We start from the raw sequence: 20,226 nt of genomic DNA, 5'->3' as shown, positions 1-20,226 counted from the left end.
CCCAGCACCACAACCCAGGGCTGCTGCGGGTCAGCCCCTGCCCACAAGCACCGCTGCCCTGCCCAGGGTTACAGAGGGTACCAGGGCAAAGAGGAAATCTGAGGAGAGACTGCGAGAAGAGGCAGCCTAGGGACGCTGAAAGCACCTGCTTTCAAGTTACAGAAAAAAACATTAATGCACTCACTGGAAAGCTGGGCCACTGAGTCGCATCCGCTAAGCTTAAATTCCCTTTTGTACCTACCACGGCCAAGTTTACAAACAGCAGTTCTGCTGTGTTACCGAGTACTTGCTCTTACAGGAAGTCAAGAAAAAAGAGCAAGCAGGTTTTTAGTAATTTGTCTCAATGTAGGCTTTAAACCCTCAATTTATCTCTGTCATTGCCAACATTTAGTTTAATCTGTTGCTCTGTTTCTTTCTCACTGCTAAGAATCCCAGAAGGAACTAATATACATAAAGAACTGAATTTCAATTAATGCAGGCTCTTGCTAATTTTTCCAGCACGTAACTAAGAAACATTTTAACTCACTATTTTCTCATTGCTGAGCCTCTAGAGAAAACGCTTCCACACATTTATTTTTTATGCAAGTTGGTATTTATCACCCAACGTGGCAATGGCATTGCTTGCAAACCAAACCTTCATGGTATTGACTCTATCTTCTACCTTCCCAGAAGTAAATATTTCAATTAAACTGAGAAGTAATTTAAATATTATCATGAGGTTTCCAAACCGATTTAAATAATGCCCCAGCTGCACATTGCCTAGTTCTCATCTGGTTCAAGAGTTTTAAAGGAGAACATACAATATTAACCGAACACATCTCATATTCCTTCAATACAACACCACTAACACAACTAACACCAAGGCAAACATTAAAAATACAGGTATTTGCGTTCACCAGAGGAGGAAGAAGCAATGTCTATGGTACATTTAAACAGACTTGTCGCATTCTTCTGTAAAGATAGACCAGGCCTGTAGCGTCAGGGCACGTCAGAGGGGAAGGGGCCGTGCAGAACATGCGGCTGGGACCCAGCTCGGCTGGCAGCCTCAGCTTTCTCAAGGAGGGTAACACCGAGTACGGGGGTGTTATGCGCAGGGCTGAGCACCTCACCAGCCTGGTGGCTACGCTCAACAGCCAGGAAGCCATCTGACACAGCACATGCATTAAGGTAAATGCACTTCCCCCAAAGACAGCTGGATTTCTAAACAGTACGTTTTCACTTTTTGATAAAGCCATTAAAAAACTCAGTATGCTCCCCCTACTGAATCTTAACCTCTTCCCCAGCTGAAACCTTTACCAGAACTCGAAGCAGAGCAAATGAGAGCATTTTACTTACCAAGAAAAACGGATGTTTGATAAACCTGTAAGACTGGGCAGGCCTGCAGCTGCTGAGAGTTCTCATCTAGTCAGGGATTTCCTCTGTTGCCATTCAGCCTCAGTACAGGCCGACAGCAGAAGCAGTGCTGAGAGCCCCTCTGCCCCCCGGCCACCAGCCCGGACTCCCTCCCGTCAGGGGAGCCAGGCTCCGAGCCCACCGCTTCACGCACCTCTCCAGCATGGCAGGACACAACTAGCGCCTCACTGAGGAGAGGAGACTCTGCCCACCCCCGGGAACACCCCCTCACCAGCCCCTTATTACCGTGTCTGAGACACAGCTGTCGTGCCAGCAGGCAGGTGAAGCCTTTCTAAACTAAGCTGGTTAACCCTGGTGGGAAAGGGAAGACAAAAGACTTCCTTTTTGGTGTGTTGTTGACACGAGTAACTCATGCTGACGCTGCTTTGTTAAGGCTACGCGGCCCTTTCGGGAACGACACCAAGTTTGGTTGTGATACTAAGGATGATGAGCCTTGGGGCCAAAGAAAAGCCCTTGGCTACATCATACTCACCCAAAGGACAGTGGCCAAGTCTGTTAACTTCTCAGCGAAAAGCCAAAGCGCACTAACATCAGCTGGGAGGTGATGCCGTATACTCTCACGATGGTTATAGATCAGACACTTTCATTGCTGCATTTAATTTTTTAGCCATGACACATCCCGCCAAGTTGCGAGCAAATGCCCTTTGGGACATACCCAACTGTGCTGACTGCCGGGGGACAGGGTGCAGCTGGTGGGGGGCAGAGCTGCCAGGCAACAGCCACAGAACTGCAGAGCCTGCCGGCACCCCGAGGGGCTGAGAGAAACAGCCCCACACCGGCATGGGTGCACACACCAAAATCATTGCAAACCAGGGGACTCAAAGCCAAAACACAGCTCGTAGTGTTCGCTGCTTTCAACAGCAACGTAAACAAAATACAGCCCCAGCCTAAGGAAAGAAAACGTACCAATTTAGGTAATAAGGCCAGGTAGAGCTTTCTCATATTGCCTCGTTTTCTGCCAAATTAAAAAGAACCTTCTGAATATTTTCTTTACTGAACAATGTTTTCTTTCTAACAACTCAGTCTCGAAATAACTGCACTGCTATCTGATGAGCTGACAGATAAGGGACCATTCAGTCTCTTTCCAGCACTGGTACACGCTTTGCATTTCTCCTTTGTGCTGCTAATTGACTAATCTCCTATATCTGCACTCCAGTCAGATTTCTTCCTCGCTGTTTTCCTCATAAAGTAGTGCTGTGTATCTTCTGAATGTCTGTTTATTACCCAAAATAAACAAGACTGTACAAAAAAGGTCACACATCCTCTTCAGCTTCCAAAATTAATCATGTTTCTCTTTATCTTTAAAATGTACTTTAAACCACAGTTGAGAAAGTTGCTTTAAAATATTACATTCTTCCCTTATGAAATCTTTGAGAACTCTTAATTTCGTGTTAATGTGCAACAATTTTCTTCACCATTTCACAGTTTTAGGGGAACGTGGTATTTTCTTTTCACAAGAATTGGGCCTAAAACCATGCATGTGCTTGCTGCAGAATGGATGGAGATGTCACCACTGCAAGCTACTGCCTCGGGTGGCTGAGAGCACTTGCTGTACCTGGTAGTGCTGGGACAGGGTGTGGGGCTGTCTCCTGACACAAATCAGCAGATTTTTATCTCCTTCACTTTCCTGCTGAATCTTCATCTCCCTGTAATGTGTATATCCACACAAGAGCTAATGGACCATGTTTAGCAGTGTGAAAGTTACATACATGTGAATATTTGCAGGATGCTTTTCATTACCATAGTGCCTATTATTCCCTATCCATACAGTGCTTAGATTTCTGGTAATACAGCCAGGAATCATCCTGTCAACCCCTGAATGAAATAACTTTTAATGAAACCCATAAATGGTTTTTAAAAGTCACAAGTGTCTCCAGCGATCGATAAAGCAAGCTTGTTGGAACTGTGGAAAGACTCCAAACACACAAGAATATCAGGCTGGATTTCCTACAAGTCAGGCACGTGCACTTTGAATATCCTGTGGTCCATAAATAGATTTTGGGAAGAAGCCAGAAAGCTTACAAAATGGTGACTCCATTAGTCCAAAGGTGCCATGGAACTCCATTTTCACCACGGTAAGTGCAAGGGTGCAGCCAGTGATCGTTAAAGGGTAGAAGGAGCATTTGGAAACACATTTGAAGAATACTCCTGGGAAAGAAATCTCCAGCTGGAGAGCTGCACCAAGTCATTATTGGAACTAAACTAATGGAACAGCCATTAATAGGCAACATCAAAGAAGCAAAAACACAACCTGACCTTCCCAGGACCAAAAATGGTCTCTTCGGTTTTCTCTGAAATTGACTAAACTAAAAGCCTACTGTTAGTTCTCTTTTATCTTCTGTAGGCTTTTTGTTCTACAGATTCTGCACCTGACACTTAAATTTTGTCCAGCTTTACCTTACAACCTAGCACAGTTTCCACAATGAATCCTAACAGCAACTTTGAAAGCCTGATACAGAATACAAAAGGCTGCAGAACTTGGGCTGGAGTCTCACCCTCTGAGAGAGGCAAGCATTGCCCCGTGAGGTTAATTGTAAGGATGCATTGTAAAGGATGCCTGGCTGGCCAGGAACACTTGGCTGCAGCTCCAAAGTCACTTGAGAACACCTGCAGCAGCACCAAGCTCCAGGGCAACACAGGGAGGGAAGGGAGCAAGGTGGTAGCTGGGGGCACAGGCAGGGCCCCCGCTGCCACTGTCCTTTGGGAAGCTTATGCAGAGTTGTCGGTGACAGCAGGACAGTCACCAAAGTTGCCTGAGATGAACCAGGTTCAAGGCAAAGATGCTCAGCAAGAATTTTAACTGCCAGCCCCAGCAGCAGCAGAAGGGAATCTTGTCCACAGCAACATGTCATGGATTTGGCAGTACTTTGCTTTTGCTGAAAGAGAGCTGTTGCCTCTGCAAAACACCGGGAATCCCTCAAGGAGCAGAGCATACCAGGGATTACTCAGAAGGCTTTGCAAGTCCAAGCCATTTTTTTTTTCCCTTTTTTTTTTTTAAACACCTTTCTTTAGGAGTGAATCTCAGTATACCTGGTGGGCAGAGTTATCACCTCATGGGGAAAAAATTACACAGTAGCTGTCTTAACCTCTGAAATGGGACTGAATTCAGGTGAGTCTGCCATCACATTACATGGCTCTGAAGTCAGTGAACCTACTTTTCGAGGGCCGTTAAATGTCATTTCTTGAGTTGCAAAGCATCAGCCCTTGGAAACCTCAGGTGCTACAGGGGAAGCCATGGCTCTCATGGCTGTGCATCTCACCTGCAGCCCAGGGGATGCAGCCTCCACTTGTGGCCATGCTGGCTGTTAATGTCCTTGGCTCGAGCTCAAAGGGGGGACCACGGCCCCTGAACCACAGGAGGATATCTGCATCACTTTGTCACCCCATGATATAGCATGCAAAAGCAGTCAGCAAGCTCTCAGGTCCTTAAGACCCAAAATTCATTTATATTTCTGGTCTTGGGATGGCATTGGCCTCCATCTTCAAGGCACATGATGATCATGACCCAGGCTAACTCCAAGACTCTGAAGCTCTCAGCAGTCACATACATCCAAGTCATAGCAAAGGTCCCACAGGAAAACATTTTTACTTTTACTTTGGGTCAGGGATCCTCAGGAGGTTTGCCCAAGTCTCAGCACGCTCCTGAATTATCTAAGCAGCACAGGAGCGCTCATTGCTACCAATACATGCAAGCTGTGCAGCATCCTCAGGCTTGTCATCACTGATCCATTTTAATGGTAGAAATAAACCACACAATGAATATTAATATTGCTGCATAAGCATTGGCACCCTGAAAAATTCTAGTAATCATTACTAGTGACATAATGCCATGTTGCTGGAGAAAGAAAACAGTCAGACACACACAAGTGGTTTTCTAATCTGCAACCCACTCATGTGTTAATTAGACACACTGGTCTGATTGAAAAAGTGGGGTTGTGCACTTTTTTCATTGTTACTAAGCTGAAACTGTAGTTTTCCAATTAGCAACGACAACCCTTGCATTTCACCCTTACGAAACAAGCACACGTGGTCTTGTTCACATGTGTATATATAAAGGAGAGAAATAAACCTATAATAAATGACTGGATAACTTTGTTCATATATTAGTTTTTACATTTCCAGATGAACCTAAGAGCCTGTAGAGTTTCTGCCGCATTTCAAAAATAAAAAAATAAAATCTTCCTTTCAATTCTACTTTCTCAATTTTTCCAGGAAAAATCTCCTGTTTTTTCCAGAAACATTTTGTTTATCAGTTCTTCAGTTTGTGCCTAATTTAATGAGGTTTAAGCACAATTTACTCTTTTTCTGAAGATGATGACATATAGCACCCAAGAAAAGCATTGTCAGTCACTAGAGTGTAATAAGTAAACAGCAGTTGCCAGGTATAAATCCACAAGACATTCCATTTTCTTCTAAAAACACTGTTTTGTTTTGTTTTTCTTTTCCAAAGTTGTATTTTCAAAAAAAATCTATGAGTTGGAACTTCTAGTGCTCCGGTTACCTTCGGCTCAGCCCCTTGCACGGGCTGCACATGGCAGGAGCCAGGGAGTCCCCCCCAGAGCCGTGGCCACCTGCTGCCCCCCAGCTGCATGCAGCAACGCCAGGGCAGGCAGCGCCGCCCCCGCCCGCGCTCCTCACCCCCAGCACAGCCAGCCACTGCACTGTCCCGTTAGTCAGGGACAGTCACCACTGCATGCATTAACTCAGACATTCAGTGGAAATACACTTACGATGTTTTCTACTAGAAATTATTTATTCAGCTTGGGTAAAAGGCCGGAGTCATATTTTTAAGTTTGTTTCAGTTTTGTTTCAGCTACAACTGATTTATCAACAGTTTTGCATTTTGTAAGACTCTGGAATATTTGCATTATTCAAAGGCAATCCTCTCTGTAATCATTCTTTATAACAAATAGGGAGCATATGAGATTACCTTTAACAAGAAAAAAACGTATATGTGCAATAGCTGATGTGCCCAATAGAACGCATGCCCCATTAGGGCCATGAAATGCCTGCAGTCACTGGAGATGCAGCCAAGTTTTTTGAGCCTATGCTCATTATCTCACTAATATCTGTATCAGATTGATTTAAGGCATTAGAAGAATTAGCAAACACAATAGGAAACAGCCAGAATTAGTAGCCTCTGAGGAAATCTCTTCCAAATGGCTTGTGGTGGAACGTAAGACGAGCGAGATAAGGGGAGAATAACCAAGAGTTTCTTGGATAAAATAAATTTAAGGAGAGGCTTTGGGAACACTGAGCTACTTTCCTTCTGGACTGGTTTCCACTCTCATTTCCCAAGCTGAGAAGAAAGCAGAGAGGGAGGCTTCCCCATGGGCTCCCAGCAGGAAGCTCCATCCAGAAGGAGACATCTACCAGTGGCTGTCCCCCATCCTGTACAGAGTCTGATTACTTCCTCATCTCTTTCTACAGAACCTGGAAGTTAAAATCACCTCTGGGAAGAATATGCAAGTAAAAAACAGGTTCAATTGCTAGTGTCTCAAGAACTGCAGAGCCAGACTTGAAGTCCTGCAGGTCCCAGCATGGGGCGTTGAGCCATTCCTCCCTGGAGGAGGCTTGATCCAAGAGCAGTGTCTTTTTCAGGGCACAATGGAATATCTCCCACGCTCCAGCTTGAAAAAATGCTGTTAAAATAGGTGGCATTCAACCTCATGCTTAAAGAGAAACACATGAATAAGTGTTCCACATGCTGTATTTAACAGTAATCTAATTATGTTAGGTGTTTTCATCAAATTATAAATGTATTCAAAACTCCTTTGCTATTTATAATTGATGCAAATGATGAAAGGCAGTCAGTATGAATATTTTTTTCCTATTTAAGAGTCTAAATCAGTTTTTGGTTTTCCAAAAGGATGAAAAATTCCCTTCACAGAAGAGATGGCTTAATATGGTCATATAAATAATGTAAAATTGCAAATTGAATTCTTTTACACAGCCAAAGAGCATGCTAGAAGAAAATCAGAATCATCAATGAATAAACAAAATATTATTGAGCCACAATGCTCTCTTGTAGTCACTTAGGTCTTCTCAAACGCAGCTGGGGTGCTGCCAGCTGAGGTGCCACCGCAGAGCAGTGGCTGTGTCAACAGGATGTGCCCATCAACAGAGATTCAAACATAAATGAGGTTTGAACATAAAGGTTTTTTTGGGCCTCAAAACAGGCAGGAAGATCCCTTGGTGGGATTTTGGTACTTTTGCTCATAACCTCCCGGAGCACCCCCGGCGCGACGTCTGGGGAGGAGGGGGCTCACCCGGTCCCCTCCCTGAGGCAGGAGCCCATCCCAGCCTGACTGCTCACCTGCACTGGGGCAGCCCCACGCCCCGACAGCCTGGAGGGGCCTTGTGGGGAACGCGAGTGGCATTTGCAGATTCCCAAACGTCCCAGAACTGTTAAAGGCAACTGCAGTACAAATAAGAACAAAGTATTTGAGACTGGAATTAAAGAGCAAGAGAAATTTACTTAAACCAATGAAACTTCTCTTAAATTTGGTCCTTTCTCAGGTCTGTAAATTACAATATTTACTGGGGGTGGGAATAAAAGCTATTAAAAAAAATTGTTTCAGTGAGTAGCAGCTTCTGACTTCTCACAACCTGATGAAAAGGAAAAACCAGGGGCTTATCTTTCCACTGACCTCCAGAAGTGTAATTCCTGTGCACGGTCCCATTGACATTTTACATCAATACAACTCTCAACTTACCTCCCTCAGTGGGGGGGGGGGGGGGGGGGACACACACCTTATTTTTGTTTTGACATAGAAGAGTCAGAGCTGTTGTCCAGCAATCAGTCCCCAATTTCTTCTGCCCTGTAAACATACAAATATCAGATGAGACGCTTAATTAGGTGAAATGGCAGTGACTCATAAGGAGTCAGAAATGCAATCAGTACCGAAAGAGCAACCCAGTATCTATCATTTTACTCTATTGAGAACACTTTGCCTTCCACTTCTTCCATACAATTAAATTTACTATGGGGAATTAAAGTGCAATATTGCCCTCTTCATATGCATTGTTGTTAAATTAGCCTACAATTAGCAGTAACATATCATACTTATAACATTTACTATACTTGATGGTTCCATCAACATAACCTTATTGTTATCTATAGCAGCAAGGATAAAAATTAAAATGGTATTATTCACTTTTAAGGAGCCACTGACAAGTTCTATCCACATTTACAAGCATCTCTTCCATCACATTTAGCCACATTCATAAACTTTGTTTATATTTCCATATAGCCTTTTTGTCCTGTTTTTCCTGGGAAGACAGAGAAGCAGAAAAACCTTCCTGCCCTGCCTGGTGGGACAGGGAGGCAGAGGGGCAATGGCTGGTACCCAGCTCCCACGAGACAGAGACCAGGTCTGCCTGGAATGGTTGGGGGGAGTACTTCTGCCAACAGCACCACCAGTTCTGGAGCTACCCTGTGCCACTCAGTGGGATTTGGTCCCCGAGTCCTTCCGCACGTCGGAGCTTTTTGCCCACAAGGATGCGGTGTGCGCTGGGTGCAGAGAGCTCTGGGGCAGGCGCCTCCTGCACAGACGCAGCAACTTCCTCTGCTGCAGCCATGTATGACTACCGGGACCTGTAAACCAAGCACAAATGCTCTTCCATGCTCTTTTTTCTTTAAGAAAAATGCAAATTGTGTCATGCTTGACAATCTGCAAGCTGAATTTGGCTACTGAGGATTCAAAGTGAGCTGTAATACTTGGTAAACCTGTCAGCATTTAAAGCCCATTCCATTAAAACCCACCATAAGATAATTGTAATGTTAGCATTTTCCCAAGGCATCAGAGACAGCAGCACAGAAGATGCATGTGCAGTGGTGAACAGCTGGCATATGAGCTTTTGTGTTGTGCCTGGCCAGATTTATATATCAGGAGGGCAGAATGACAGGCTCTGATAAGTGATAAAAAGGTGGATTAAGGTTTGTAAAAAGCATTTATTCCTGGCATTTTTGCATTTCCAATGAAGTTAAGCCTGAGATTTTGCAGGAAAAAAAAAAAAACAACTCCTTTGGTCAAAATGGAAGTTAGGAGAGATGTCTTAGGAGTCCCTGGGATGACAATGTTATGCAACAAACATCTTAGACCAGAGCACATGCCAGAGAGATGCAGAGCTCCAATTGCTCCCAGCAGCTGTCACAGCCAAAGAGGGTTTTATCCAAAAAAGGATATTTAGGAGTCAAGCTCCTAAATAAATTAATACATAGCCTATGTAATCTGAGTCACAATTTCAGATCCCTCTACTTTTTCAGTACCCAGCTGGAGATGCTGTACCAGGGATTGTTTGGTACTGCTCCACCATTCAGTTCCTGAGAATGCCCCCCTTTTAAAGTTGACAGAAGTTAGGTACCGCAAATCACCAGCAGTTTTGGAAATGGAATCAGCAGGAGTATTCTGGTGAGTTCTGACCACTGAGCCTGTTCTGTTACTTACTGGAAAAGAGTGTGAATTAAAAAGATGGATGTCAAAGAAGAAAATTTCTGTGCTCTGAGTGGAAGAAGCATTTTACTGTAGCTAGCCAATAATTAAGATTTGAAATTATGCCTTTGAAGAAATTACATATAACCCCTTCCATTGTAAATGGACATCAGGTTCCTCAAAGTAATATGAAAGCATTCGCATATGGCACCAGTGCCCAGATGAGCATGTTGTAATGAGTTGTCACATTTACTGAATTCAGGGGGTTAAAAAACACAGAAAAGTCAAGTGACACTTTCTTGGCCTCACAGTAGTCTCAAAAGAGTCTAGAGAAGATGCAAAACAGAAGTCAGCTAGGTTTCTTCTCCTCTGAAGAAAGGCTGAGAGAGCCAGGGATGTTCAGCCTGGAGAAGAGAAAGGTCCATGGAGACTTCACAGCAGCCTTTCAATACTGAAGGAAGGCTTATAAAAAATGGAGAGCAACTTTTTGCTCAGACAGGTAATGATAGAACAATAGGGAAAGGTTTTAAACTAAAAGAGAGGAGAATTAGATTAGAGGTTAGGAGGAAATTCTTCACTGTAAGGGTGGTGAGGCACTGGAACAGGTTGCCCAGAGAAGTTGTGGATGCCCCATCCCCAGAGGTGTTCAAGGCCAGACTGGACAAGGCCCTGGGGAATCTGGTCTAGTGGGTGGCATCATTGCCTGCGGTGGGATGGAACTAGATGATCTTTAAGGTCCTTTCCAACCCAAGCCATTCTGTGACCAACCCAAGCCATTCTGTGATCAACCCCAGCCTTCCATAAACACGAAGAATCATCCTTTCTTCCCACGTGAGTGTTCAAGCATGCAAGATAGCAGGGGGGAAATTTGTTTCAACAGTCATATATTAGCTGCACAGAGCAGTGCATGCCTCAAACAACTGCAGAAGATGATTTTGCACCTCCTAGGACCCAACAAAGAAAGACAAAATTCCTCTTAGAAATATATCTATTCACATGGACCTATCCCAGTGCACAGTCTTAAAGCCAGGGCCAAGATTTAGCCATTGGTTAGAGAGAATATTTATACTTCTACTTCATACAAGCTGAGTGCAGAATCCACCATAAATAGGTAACAACACTAAAATTACTTTTAGAAATGAAGTCTTCCATTTTTCATATGGACAAGGAAATACATTTGAATACTAATAGCATTCATCTTTCCCTTACAAGCAGTGTTTCAGATTTGCAGTCTGGTACAGAAGAGCAGCATGGGGAGGAGGGGTATATGTGACCACAGTAGTGACAGTTACATAATTTTGCAGTTCAAAAGTTATTGGAACATTTCAGAGTATAATGCCCAACAATTTGCATTCCAGATACCGTCCATACAAACTGAAGGACTCCTAAAGGTTACATACCTCCGCTTTAATGCTTGTGCCCTTTTCTCAAATTAGTGGTACAGTCAAACTCTTACGAGATCGTATCTTTGACACAGAGCAAAATTACGGTAATATTCATGTGCAGTTTTATCCAGTATAACTCCTATTTCCATGGGATTAGAAGGGGAAAGAATGTCCCATTAAACTATATTAAAGAAGGTGATATTCACCTTCCAGCCATAGGAATACATTTGAGGACTACATATAACATTATGTGGGAAAAAAAATAGAAAATGAAAATTCAAAAGCAGCAACAAGGATCTAAGCTATTGTGTAATACAATTCCAGCCACAATTTAGTGCTGATTATAATTCTAGGTTTCTAGACATAAATGAAGGAAACCGGATGAAGTTTGGGGGACTGTTTCTACATGTATAATTTAAAAGGGTGCCTGTGCCAGCTGAGGATCCAGCCTTGTCTGTGAGAGGCAGGGTTTGAAAGTGTACTTTGCCTATGATTTGGCAATGTCCAGAATGCATTCAAATACCCTCACGCTTCCCTGAGGGAAAAGAAAATTAACAGTAACAGCAGACGTGCTCTGCACAGATGGTAAATCTTCCTCCCCATGGAGGACGGAGCAGTACAAGGCTCCTGCCAAGCACGGTTGTGGCACACAGGAGCAGCAGGGCAGGCAAACTGCCACACCTCTCCCGGAGGGCGTCTCTGTCCCAGGGCAGCGCAGGGCTGCAGGAACAGCTGCCATCAGGGCCAGTACAACAGCAGGGCATGAGCCCAGCCGGTCAAAGACGGGCTTTGCCCAAAGTACACATCCTCGCCGCTGCGGGCAGGGAGGGAGGAGCTGCTGACCCTGGAACGGCCACAGCCCCGTCAGCAGAGGCCTGCGGTCAGCAGCGTGCTGCAAGGGATGTGCTGAGCTGGGTAGACCCTGCCCACCTCCCAGCACCCAGACACTCAAGCACCAGCCGAGCCTTTCACGCTTGCTGCCAAGACACCTGGTGACTTTAACAGCACTAGAGTAGTGGAGGCAGCTTGACAGAGGTTGTGCTGTGACCAGGACCCAGTCCCATGTCAGCTTTTTGTTCCAATACTAGACAGCCCTGAAGAGGTCAAAAAGCACCAAGCAAAAAGAGCTGGAGCTTCAAATTGCAGGTGTGAATTAGGGGCTAGGACATATATCTGCCTGAACATCTCTGGTAACAGAGAATACTAGGCCCTTCTTAGGGGTCTAAGAAGTAAAGTAAGTTGTGCCCAGTTATTTACCCAGCTCTTCACCCTGAACCTTTGAAGTCTGGTTCCTGTCCCACAGGAGCACTGAGGTATGATGCAGAACAACTCAGGTGTGCTGGGGCACCCCAGGCAGGTGCCACAGGGCCCCCTGCCAGTGTGGTAGGGAGCAGTGCCTACCCAGCCCCTGAGCCGTGCAGCCCAAAAAACACATGGCCATTGTTCAGCACCTCCATCCCTTGGATGACAAATCTTCTGCACGTGGAGCTCAGTAGCTGAACAGGTCCTGCAGGCCAGGGCAGGGCCCCAGCCTCAATTCATTAAGCCTGATACCACCCATTTTAATGATATCGGAAGCCAGTACCTACCTGCAGAATCACCTTGCTCTTCAGTGAGGTTTTCCCGACTCCTGTGGCTGCTGCACAGTGCCCACAAACCTACCAGCTCTGCTTCTACATGCAGGGCTTAATGAAGCTGCTTTACCATCTAATGAGGCTGCAGATGTAGGGCTTGGATTGACAAAGGAGGAATAAGAGTACTTGAGGTCATGCCACATCTGAAGTGCGGTTTATTAGTTAACAGAAGTACTTAAGTGCAATAAAACAAGGCGGCTTTTGTTCCATCGCTTTCCTGAGCCTAGAGCCCCTGGGAGTTTAAAACACCCTGAATTAATGCAAGCGAAGCCATAAGCATTATCTATGCCCTTCCCAGAACAGTCATTGCACAGGTCTATCTTCCTCATCCAATTAATTCATGGCAACAGACTATTCCATACCAAATCATGGGAGGACTCACACGTAGCTCCCCACATACCTTCTAGCTGAGCAAGCAGCATAGTTCCCAAAAGCTTCTGCAAACTCTGTGCAACTAGTAACAGACTAGAAAACACCTATAGGATGGCTGGAAACCATGCCATAATACAGCCATCAGTTATTGCTCTTTACCTGGACCTACTGGGTCATCCACCTCTAACACAGACCTCTCTTGCTAGCATCCTTAGCTCTTGCTTTAAGCACCAAAAAAAACCAACCCCACAGTAAGCAAAAAGTAGAATGATGTGCCATCCAGAAAGCCCTCGAGAGTACATGTCTGTGATACCAGAAACGGAGAGGTGACCCACCAAGCTGACCCCAGCCTTGTTAAGAGGGTACCAGGACTGACACCCTCCAACTTTCCACAGCTCTACAAACCAGCTGGTGTTAGAGCCTGCTGGCTTTTATAACAGCCAGGTGCTGATCATGCCACTGATTGATATCTAATAGGCCTGAGATTCCTCTTCAATGGCTACTCAGCCAAAACCAAACCAAACCCCAAACCAAAAACAAACAAACAACAACAAAAATGCATCAGAAGTGTTATTTTTAATCACTGTTTCTGTAAAATAAGGCTAGAACTCTTTTTATCTAATTCTGTGCCTGTTTTGAAGATTTGTCAAGGAATTTCTACATGTAGTTTTGAGAAGCTCAAATGAAAGACAGCATAAATAAGTAAACACTTATTATTCCCAGAATGCAGCAAAACATGATTAACAAACTAAAGCCTACTGAAAGTCCTGGATTTCTGCTTTTAAGTCACATAGGCACTTTTGTGGACCATAATCTCTGTCTCCATCAGAATCCCAGATAAAAAAGAGGTTTTTGAAAGGACTTAACACATTACTTCAGTTCGACTGCCAAGCAAGCAGACAACAAGAAAGCTAGAAGAAAACCTTTCACTTGATACTGTGGGGCAAACCCAGTGCACAAGCACTTGCAGAAAAACTCTAGGTTCTTCCTGAGAAAGTTTTGTTGTCACAAAATACAGTTGAATAAGAAAACTTTTCTTTGTCCAGGAGGGAAGAAGATGGAGAAGCTCCGGGGTGTTTCTCCTCACTGTTCCTCGATAGAGTGGACAAGGTGGAGTGACCAGGGCGAGGACACCATTTTGGCATCAGACAGGTGACACGATGGCTCCAAAACTGGGGGAGCTCTGCCAGGTCCTGCTGATTGAGATTTGGCTGCTGCTGCTTGCTGTGAATGTGGATGAGCAACCCTGCGGAGCAGCTGCAAGTTCTCTGCTGTATGGCAGCCCCAGCGCCCGTTCCGTGACTGCTTCCGAAATCCCAGGCTGTGCTGGGAGGGAAAATGCTGAGTGATGGAAAGCTTTCCTCATCGCCACCCAGTGAAACCCTCTTACCATTCAAAATCTCTGCAGGCGGAAAGCATGTAATTTCCCAGTTGTTTTGCATGAAACCGGGAGGCAGGCTTTCCCAATCCCCTGCGTCATTGCTATTAGCCTGCTGTTCTCACACAGACCCTCTGCACGCCAAATGATTCAGGCTGTGCATTCCTCATGCCCAGATCCTAGCTGCCACACAATAATTGCAGGGTTGGGAATGAAAACATTACTCAGCTCACCATAATTGATGCCTCTCTGTGAATAGACAAAAGGCAAGCCAAGCACCCTCAGCTTGCACATTCAGACATGCAGATGGTTCCTACCTTAATGATTCTATGATAAACAAGGTGATCTTGTCTTTGAAGAGCCTAAATTTAAGCTAAGAGTAGTTGGTGGCCAGAGGTGTTTAGAAGGACTCTGCTCCCTTGGGCAAAGTCCTTGACGAGCAGTGCTGAAAAAATCTGCTCTGACATTTGCATAGGGATTGCTGGGAAGGGAACAACTGAACAAATGTGAAATGTAACTTGAACACAGGCATGCAAAAGGAAAGAGTTAGGACTGTAACTGAACAGACACAAAAATTTATAGCCAACCTACCCTACAATGTAAACTAGCATATAGCTAACTCAGGGAAACACAAGGTCCATACATTTTGATACCATATGAATATATGTCTCAGTTATAAATCTAAAATCACTCCCACACTTGTACTCCATCTCCATTGACTTATTTATGTGAATTCATGCTCAAGTGGAGGGTAACTTACTCCCAAGTGTGAGAGTTTCACCAAACTGTATTGAGAAGCCCGTATTAACTTTATTAAGTGAAACCTAAAACCTGAACTCTGCCATACAGTTCTTTGTAAATCCATAGTGGCTTGTTCTGAGTGCCTGAGGCAAATTTAATTACCACATCTGGAAAAACAAGGTAGTGTACACACATGCATACAAACACATGGCACGGGCATACAAGACTTGATCAAATTTCTGGAAAACTTGGGACAAAAAAAATAACCCCATGCACTTTTGGGAGAAAACATCAAGAAATCCCATGAGGCTTTACACATGAGCACCCTGGAGCATCAGTTTGATCTGGTGTCTGGGAGGGAGGCCAGAAAAAAATGGAGAGGAACCAAATCCTTACTGAATATGACTATAAATACATGATTGTGTATGACTGCACTTAGCCAGTCTAAAATACGCCTCTTTTTGTCAGTGCTTGTAACGTACTAGACCGTCCTTGTTCTCTCTAAATCAAAGTTGCATAATGCCTGTTGTACCACACGATTAAGGGTCTGAGCTCTGTGCCAAGGGAAGGCTTGAACTACATGGCTAAAAATTAGATAGCATCACAGGGTGGCTGCTGCCTCACTGTCCTTGCAGTTGAGAGGTTGAAAAGTGCAGGAGATAGCCAGGAAAAATATTGGAAGTATGTACACCTCACCAGGGGTTAGGAAATAAAGATTAGGATTTGATTTATGCTATTAATAAAGAATAGTTTCCAGAATCTCACAGCGTGCACAGTACCAGGTGGATTTAGAAAGGTAGGACTGCAGCTGTGATATGTTTGCGGTTGGTAGAAATGAGAACAAACTCATAACTCAAACAAACCTAAATATTAAATTACAACTCCACTTAATGCTATCTCAGAAAAATAGATGGATGCAGGGGAAGGAGTTCTGCAGGGCATGCACATCCTGCTGACAAAGCTGGGCTGTCTTAACACAGCAGGAGTTGTATATTAACCTACTGACTTTTTAAATCTTTCCACTTGAGGGTTCCAGTTTTTTCAGGGCTGTGAATGGACATGGGCTTGGTGCTCCCAGACCTCAGGGTCATCAGCTCCATCCCCATGCTGCAGGATGGTCGTTGGGGGTCAGGACAGCCCTGTGGCGGTCCCCTGTGGGTGCTGCAGGAGCTGTTCCAGGCAGGGTGGAACTTCATGCAGCCCTAAACCACATCTCTGTGAAGTGTCCCACCCTGCTGAGCAGGCGCCTGGGAACCTGCTGGCTTCTTGTCCTTGGCCACCACTGGTGTCCCACGGGGGACATGGCACCACACCAATGGTGGGTTTGGATCCAGAGCAATTAAAGGGTTTGCATGAAGTGCTGGGCTAAATCCTCCTCCTGTGTCGGTTTGATTAAAGGGCCCTGAAAGTGGCCAATTATATTCCATACGGTTCTGCTGCTAGACTTTTATCCTTTTTTCCCCCAGTACTTGCTTTTGTTAGATATACGCCTTGATGAGGCCCTGATTCAGCAAACTCTGCAAGAATAAGCATACAAACAATCTTAATGGCTGATGTTAAAATCAAGCACATATTGCTGGGGAGCAGGGACAGATTTACTTGTAGGGTGCCAATAAGGGGAAGACTGGGCCCCTTGTCACAGGGTGTTAAATTGGTTCAATAAAAGTGGAGCCATTAGCCCATATATTGCACTGCTCAGTGTCAGCCCTCATTGATCCTTGGCTGCTTGCAAGGTTGAAGTTTTACATAGTCAATTATCAGGGGAAAGCATTTAAACAAAAGCTGGAAATAGAGTAAGGGCAAGAAAACTGCTGAGTATGTCAAATCAGGGTTGATCCAAAAACCACGCACTATATATATTCCCAGATGTTTACTATACATTTATATAGGTAGCACTTAAATATGAAAAGTTGCACTCCATTTCGAAAACAGCCACCAAAAGCTCATAAGTTTCATAACCTGTCATTTTGAGCAAAAGGATATGTATCTCTCCAGTCTGAAAGAAGTTAGACTAGTTGAGAATCATATCTAGACACTGAGAACAACAATTTTCATTCATTACTTACTATTGCAAATGTGTGCCCTTTCTTGGAGGGCAGGCTAATTTAAGCCTTATTCTTTCACTGCTTGCCTGTATTATCAGAAATCATTTTGCCCAGCATTAAGTACTGAAGTTTTCTTTCTAAACCATACCCAGTGGGCAAAATGCTTTAAATGTGTACATTTAAAAATGGGAAGAAAGGAAGACAGAGAAACATTGGGTATGTATTGTTGTAAGAAGTAACTGCAAGGAGAACCACAAACAGGCAAATTCTTTTTATTTCTAGACAGCAAGACCTGAAGCAATAAAGAAGAAAACACTTCCATTAATTTCTGCTTGAAGAGATCAATACCACCGACACCAAGTAAAACAGACACTTTTTTTCTCATGATCCATTGCAGGGTTGAACAAAAGTCCCAGCGCTGTACACAGAGCTGTACAGAGCTCCAGCCCCTCTGAGACTGGTTCCTTTTCTGGAGAAGAGATACGGCTGCTGCGGGGCTGCTGTGTGGGCGCCGCCCGTGTCGTGGCAGCCCCTGCTGTGGATCAGCAGTGCGGGTGTGGAAAGAAACACAGGAGTGTGTTTCTGTACTAGGAGTCAGTTTGGCCCTGGTTGTGCAAAATTTAACTTTTTTTTTAATTATTATTATTATTATTTTTAAATCAGAACAGAAAAAAAACTTCTCTTTCTGAACTCATTGCCTTCAAGTTCCAGTTTTGCTCATTCAACATTAAAAAATTACACTTGTTTGCTGAGCATGGCTTGCAGTCATTTGACAGATTAAGCTCTATCCCACTCTGGCTAGTTGTGGACACCTTCCACAGCCACGGCAGAGACACTCGCATACGTCCAGCTCTTTGTCATGCTTAATACGTTAATTGGAACTGATGCAGAAGAGGTTGCAGGAAGTGAATTCATCACTCTCTGCATGAAGGTGGCTGCTCAAACAAGAACTGATCTGCTTTCAAAATGTCTTGCTTTAATGTGGCTAGTGATGTTTTGTTAAAGAAAGAGACATCAGGTATTTAATGTTCTTCATCTTTCAAAAGTGAGCAAATACTTGTAATTAAGTTAATTATGATAATCATGCAGGAATCTCATGTGTGCTGTAAGTTGGATTTTGATTTTCAAGACATTGCCTACTAAAAGAGTATATTCCTTTGTTCTGTACAGCTTTTGACTGGAAGGACAGTGAATAGTTACTTACAGCAATATTGCAGACCTGCAAATTGCTCTAAGAAAATGACAGGTTCTCCCTGTGGCTCCCTTTCTGTTCCTCCTGGACAGCTGGGACTGGCCTGGGCAAACCTCTGAGGCAGGTGGCTCCACTATTTTGAAGATGGAAGTGGGAATGGTTTCATTAGTGAAGTGATCTTAAACCATGCAAGAAAAGCCAAGCAGAGCTACTTATCAGTGCACCTTTGCCTCATGGGTGAGAACTGCAAATTCTATTGCAAAAGTATTTCCACAATTTTAATGTAGGTTCTTCCAATTAAGAACAAAACATTATGTTTTCCTTTGAATTGAACTTAGGCAAATTCAAGACATTCTTCACAGCTAAGTCTTACTGTGTAGTGGACGCTACACATCCATCATATATTAATGTATCCTATGTACATCTGTGAAAGGCAAGGCATAAAAGCTCTTTCTACTCACCTCTCTTAGTGCAGACACTTTCTGGATTTCTGCAAACAGGACACTCACACTGCTTGTTGTTTTTTCTTTAATGAGAATTTTGTCTAAACCATGACAGCTGCTTGAGGCTCCACCCAGGGAGAACTGCAAGAGTGGCTAAAATACTAAGGAACACGAAGTAGGGTTATGTGCAGATACTACCAGAAATAAGACCAGAGAAGTCAGTGCTGAACCTGTTAACCCCTGGTAGCGTGATAGAGGATGCTTTTCAAAGCCTTTTGGAATGGATTGTTAGAGCAAGGTAACTGGAAAATAGTTAAAATGCTAACACACTGCCTTTGGGAAGACGAGACAATTTGAAATTATGTTTGAGTGGATCTTCCTTCAGCTGCTTAGCTTGTAGCCCTTGAAAACTCTTGACAGGCTTGCCCAGCTTCCCCGCTGTGGCAGGGCTGTGCCCGCTGTCCCAGGAGCAGGACATGGGGCTTCCAGAAGTGCCAGCTCCCCAGGAAGAGGAGCAGTGTAAGAAAGAAGGCTAGCCATGCTGGAGGAGCTCCTGTAGAGTTTCTGCCTCCTTTTCCTAAAAAATTGTAGATCAAAGTTGCATAAATAGCTTGAGGAAGTAGGAGAAACAATAAAATGGACTCTTAATTAAAACATCCCAGATCTGACACAATTACTGAACTGCAAAAGAAAATAAGTGGCCTTTAATTGATGTTGGAATTACAGTGTCCTCACATTGCTCAGCTTTAATTTCCAAATTAAGAAGTCTCTCTTCTTAATAGTCACTCACAATGATAAACTGTTACCTCTGCTAGTCCCATAAGGTGCCCAATAGCCAAATTATCACTTCTTTATTCTTCAGTAATAGCTAGACTCTTTCAAAGAAAGATCTCATTTCAGGGGAATCTCATGAAGAACTTTAACGGTACATTAAATAATGCTGAATTACATCTGAATTTGCATGGATTTGCATTTTTACATTTATATTAATGCCAGATGAGTTCATTATGATTCATCTAACAATAACGAATGCTGAAGGAATAAGTAATGATCATGATATTACAACTGTGCCGTAATCCTGTCTCTGTAATTTTGGTCTCTTTCCTATTTTCTACAAAAGCGAAGAATTAGTTACTACCACTGGCAATGTGACATTGCTCTCATATTACCGTTCTGACTGAAGTCTAA

At 43.9% G+C, this 20,226-nt stretch overlaps 1 long non-coding RNA gene across 9 annotated transcripts in view; it reads right to left on the bottom strand.

Annotated features, from left to right (window-relative positions):
* The window catches only part of LOC308180605, a 193,693-nt gene extending 179,641 nt beyond the window's left edge, over positions 1-14,052 (bottom strand). For 2 of the 9 annotated variants that reach the window (XR_013941057.1, XR_013941058.1), the window contains exons 1-4: positions 13,575-14,045; positions 12,823-12,963; positions 8,167-8,234; positions 7,730-7,831 (exon numbers count right to left, since the gene is read on the bottom strand). This is a non-coding gene — a long non-coding RNA (uncharacterized lncRNA). Of the gene's footprint in view, positions 1-2,229; positions 5,135-6,147; positions 7,086-7,729; positions 7,832-8,166; positions 8,235-12,822; positions 12,964-13,574 lie in introns of those variants that run through there. The other 7 variants (XR_013941061.1, XR_013941062.1, XR_013941063.1 and 4 more) reach the window with 7 other exon arrangements.
* Positions 14,053-20,226: the final 6,174 nt, after the last annotated feature.

This window comes from Anser brachyrhynchus (genome assembly GCF_964034855.1).
Source record: "Anser brachyrhynchus genome assembly, chromosome: 20".
NCBI classification, from domain to species: Eukaryota; Metazoa; Chordata; class Aves; order Anseriformes; family Anatidae; genus Anser; species Anser brachyrhynchus.
This window is presented reverse-complemented; position numbering and strand designations above follow the sequence as displayed.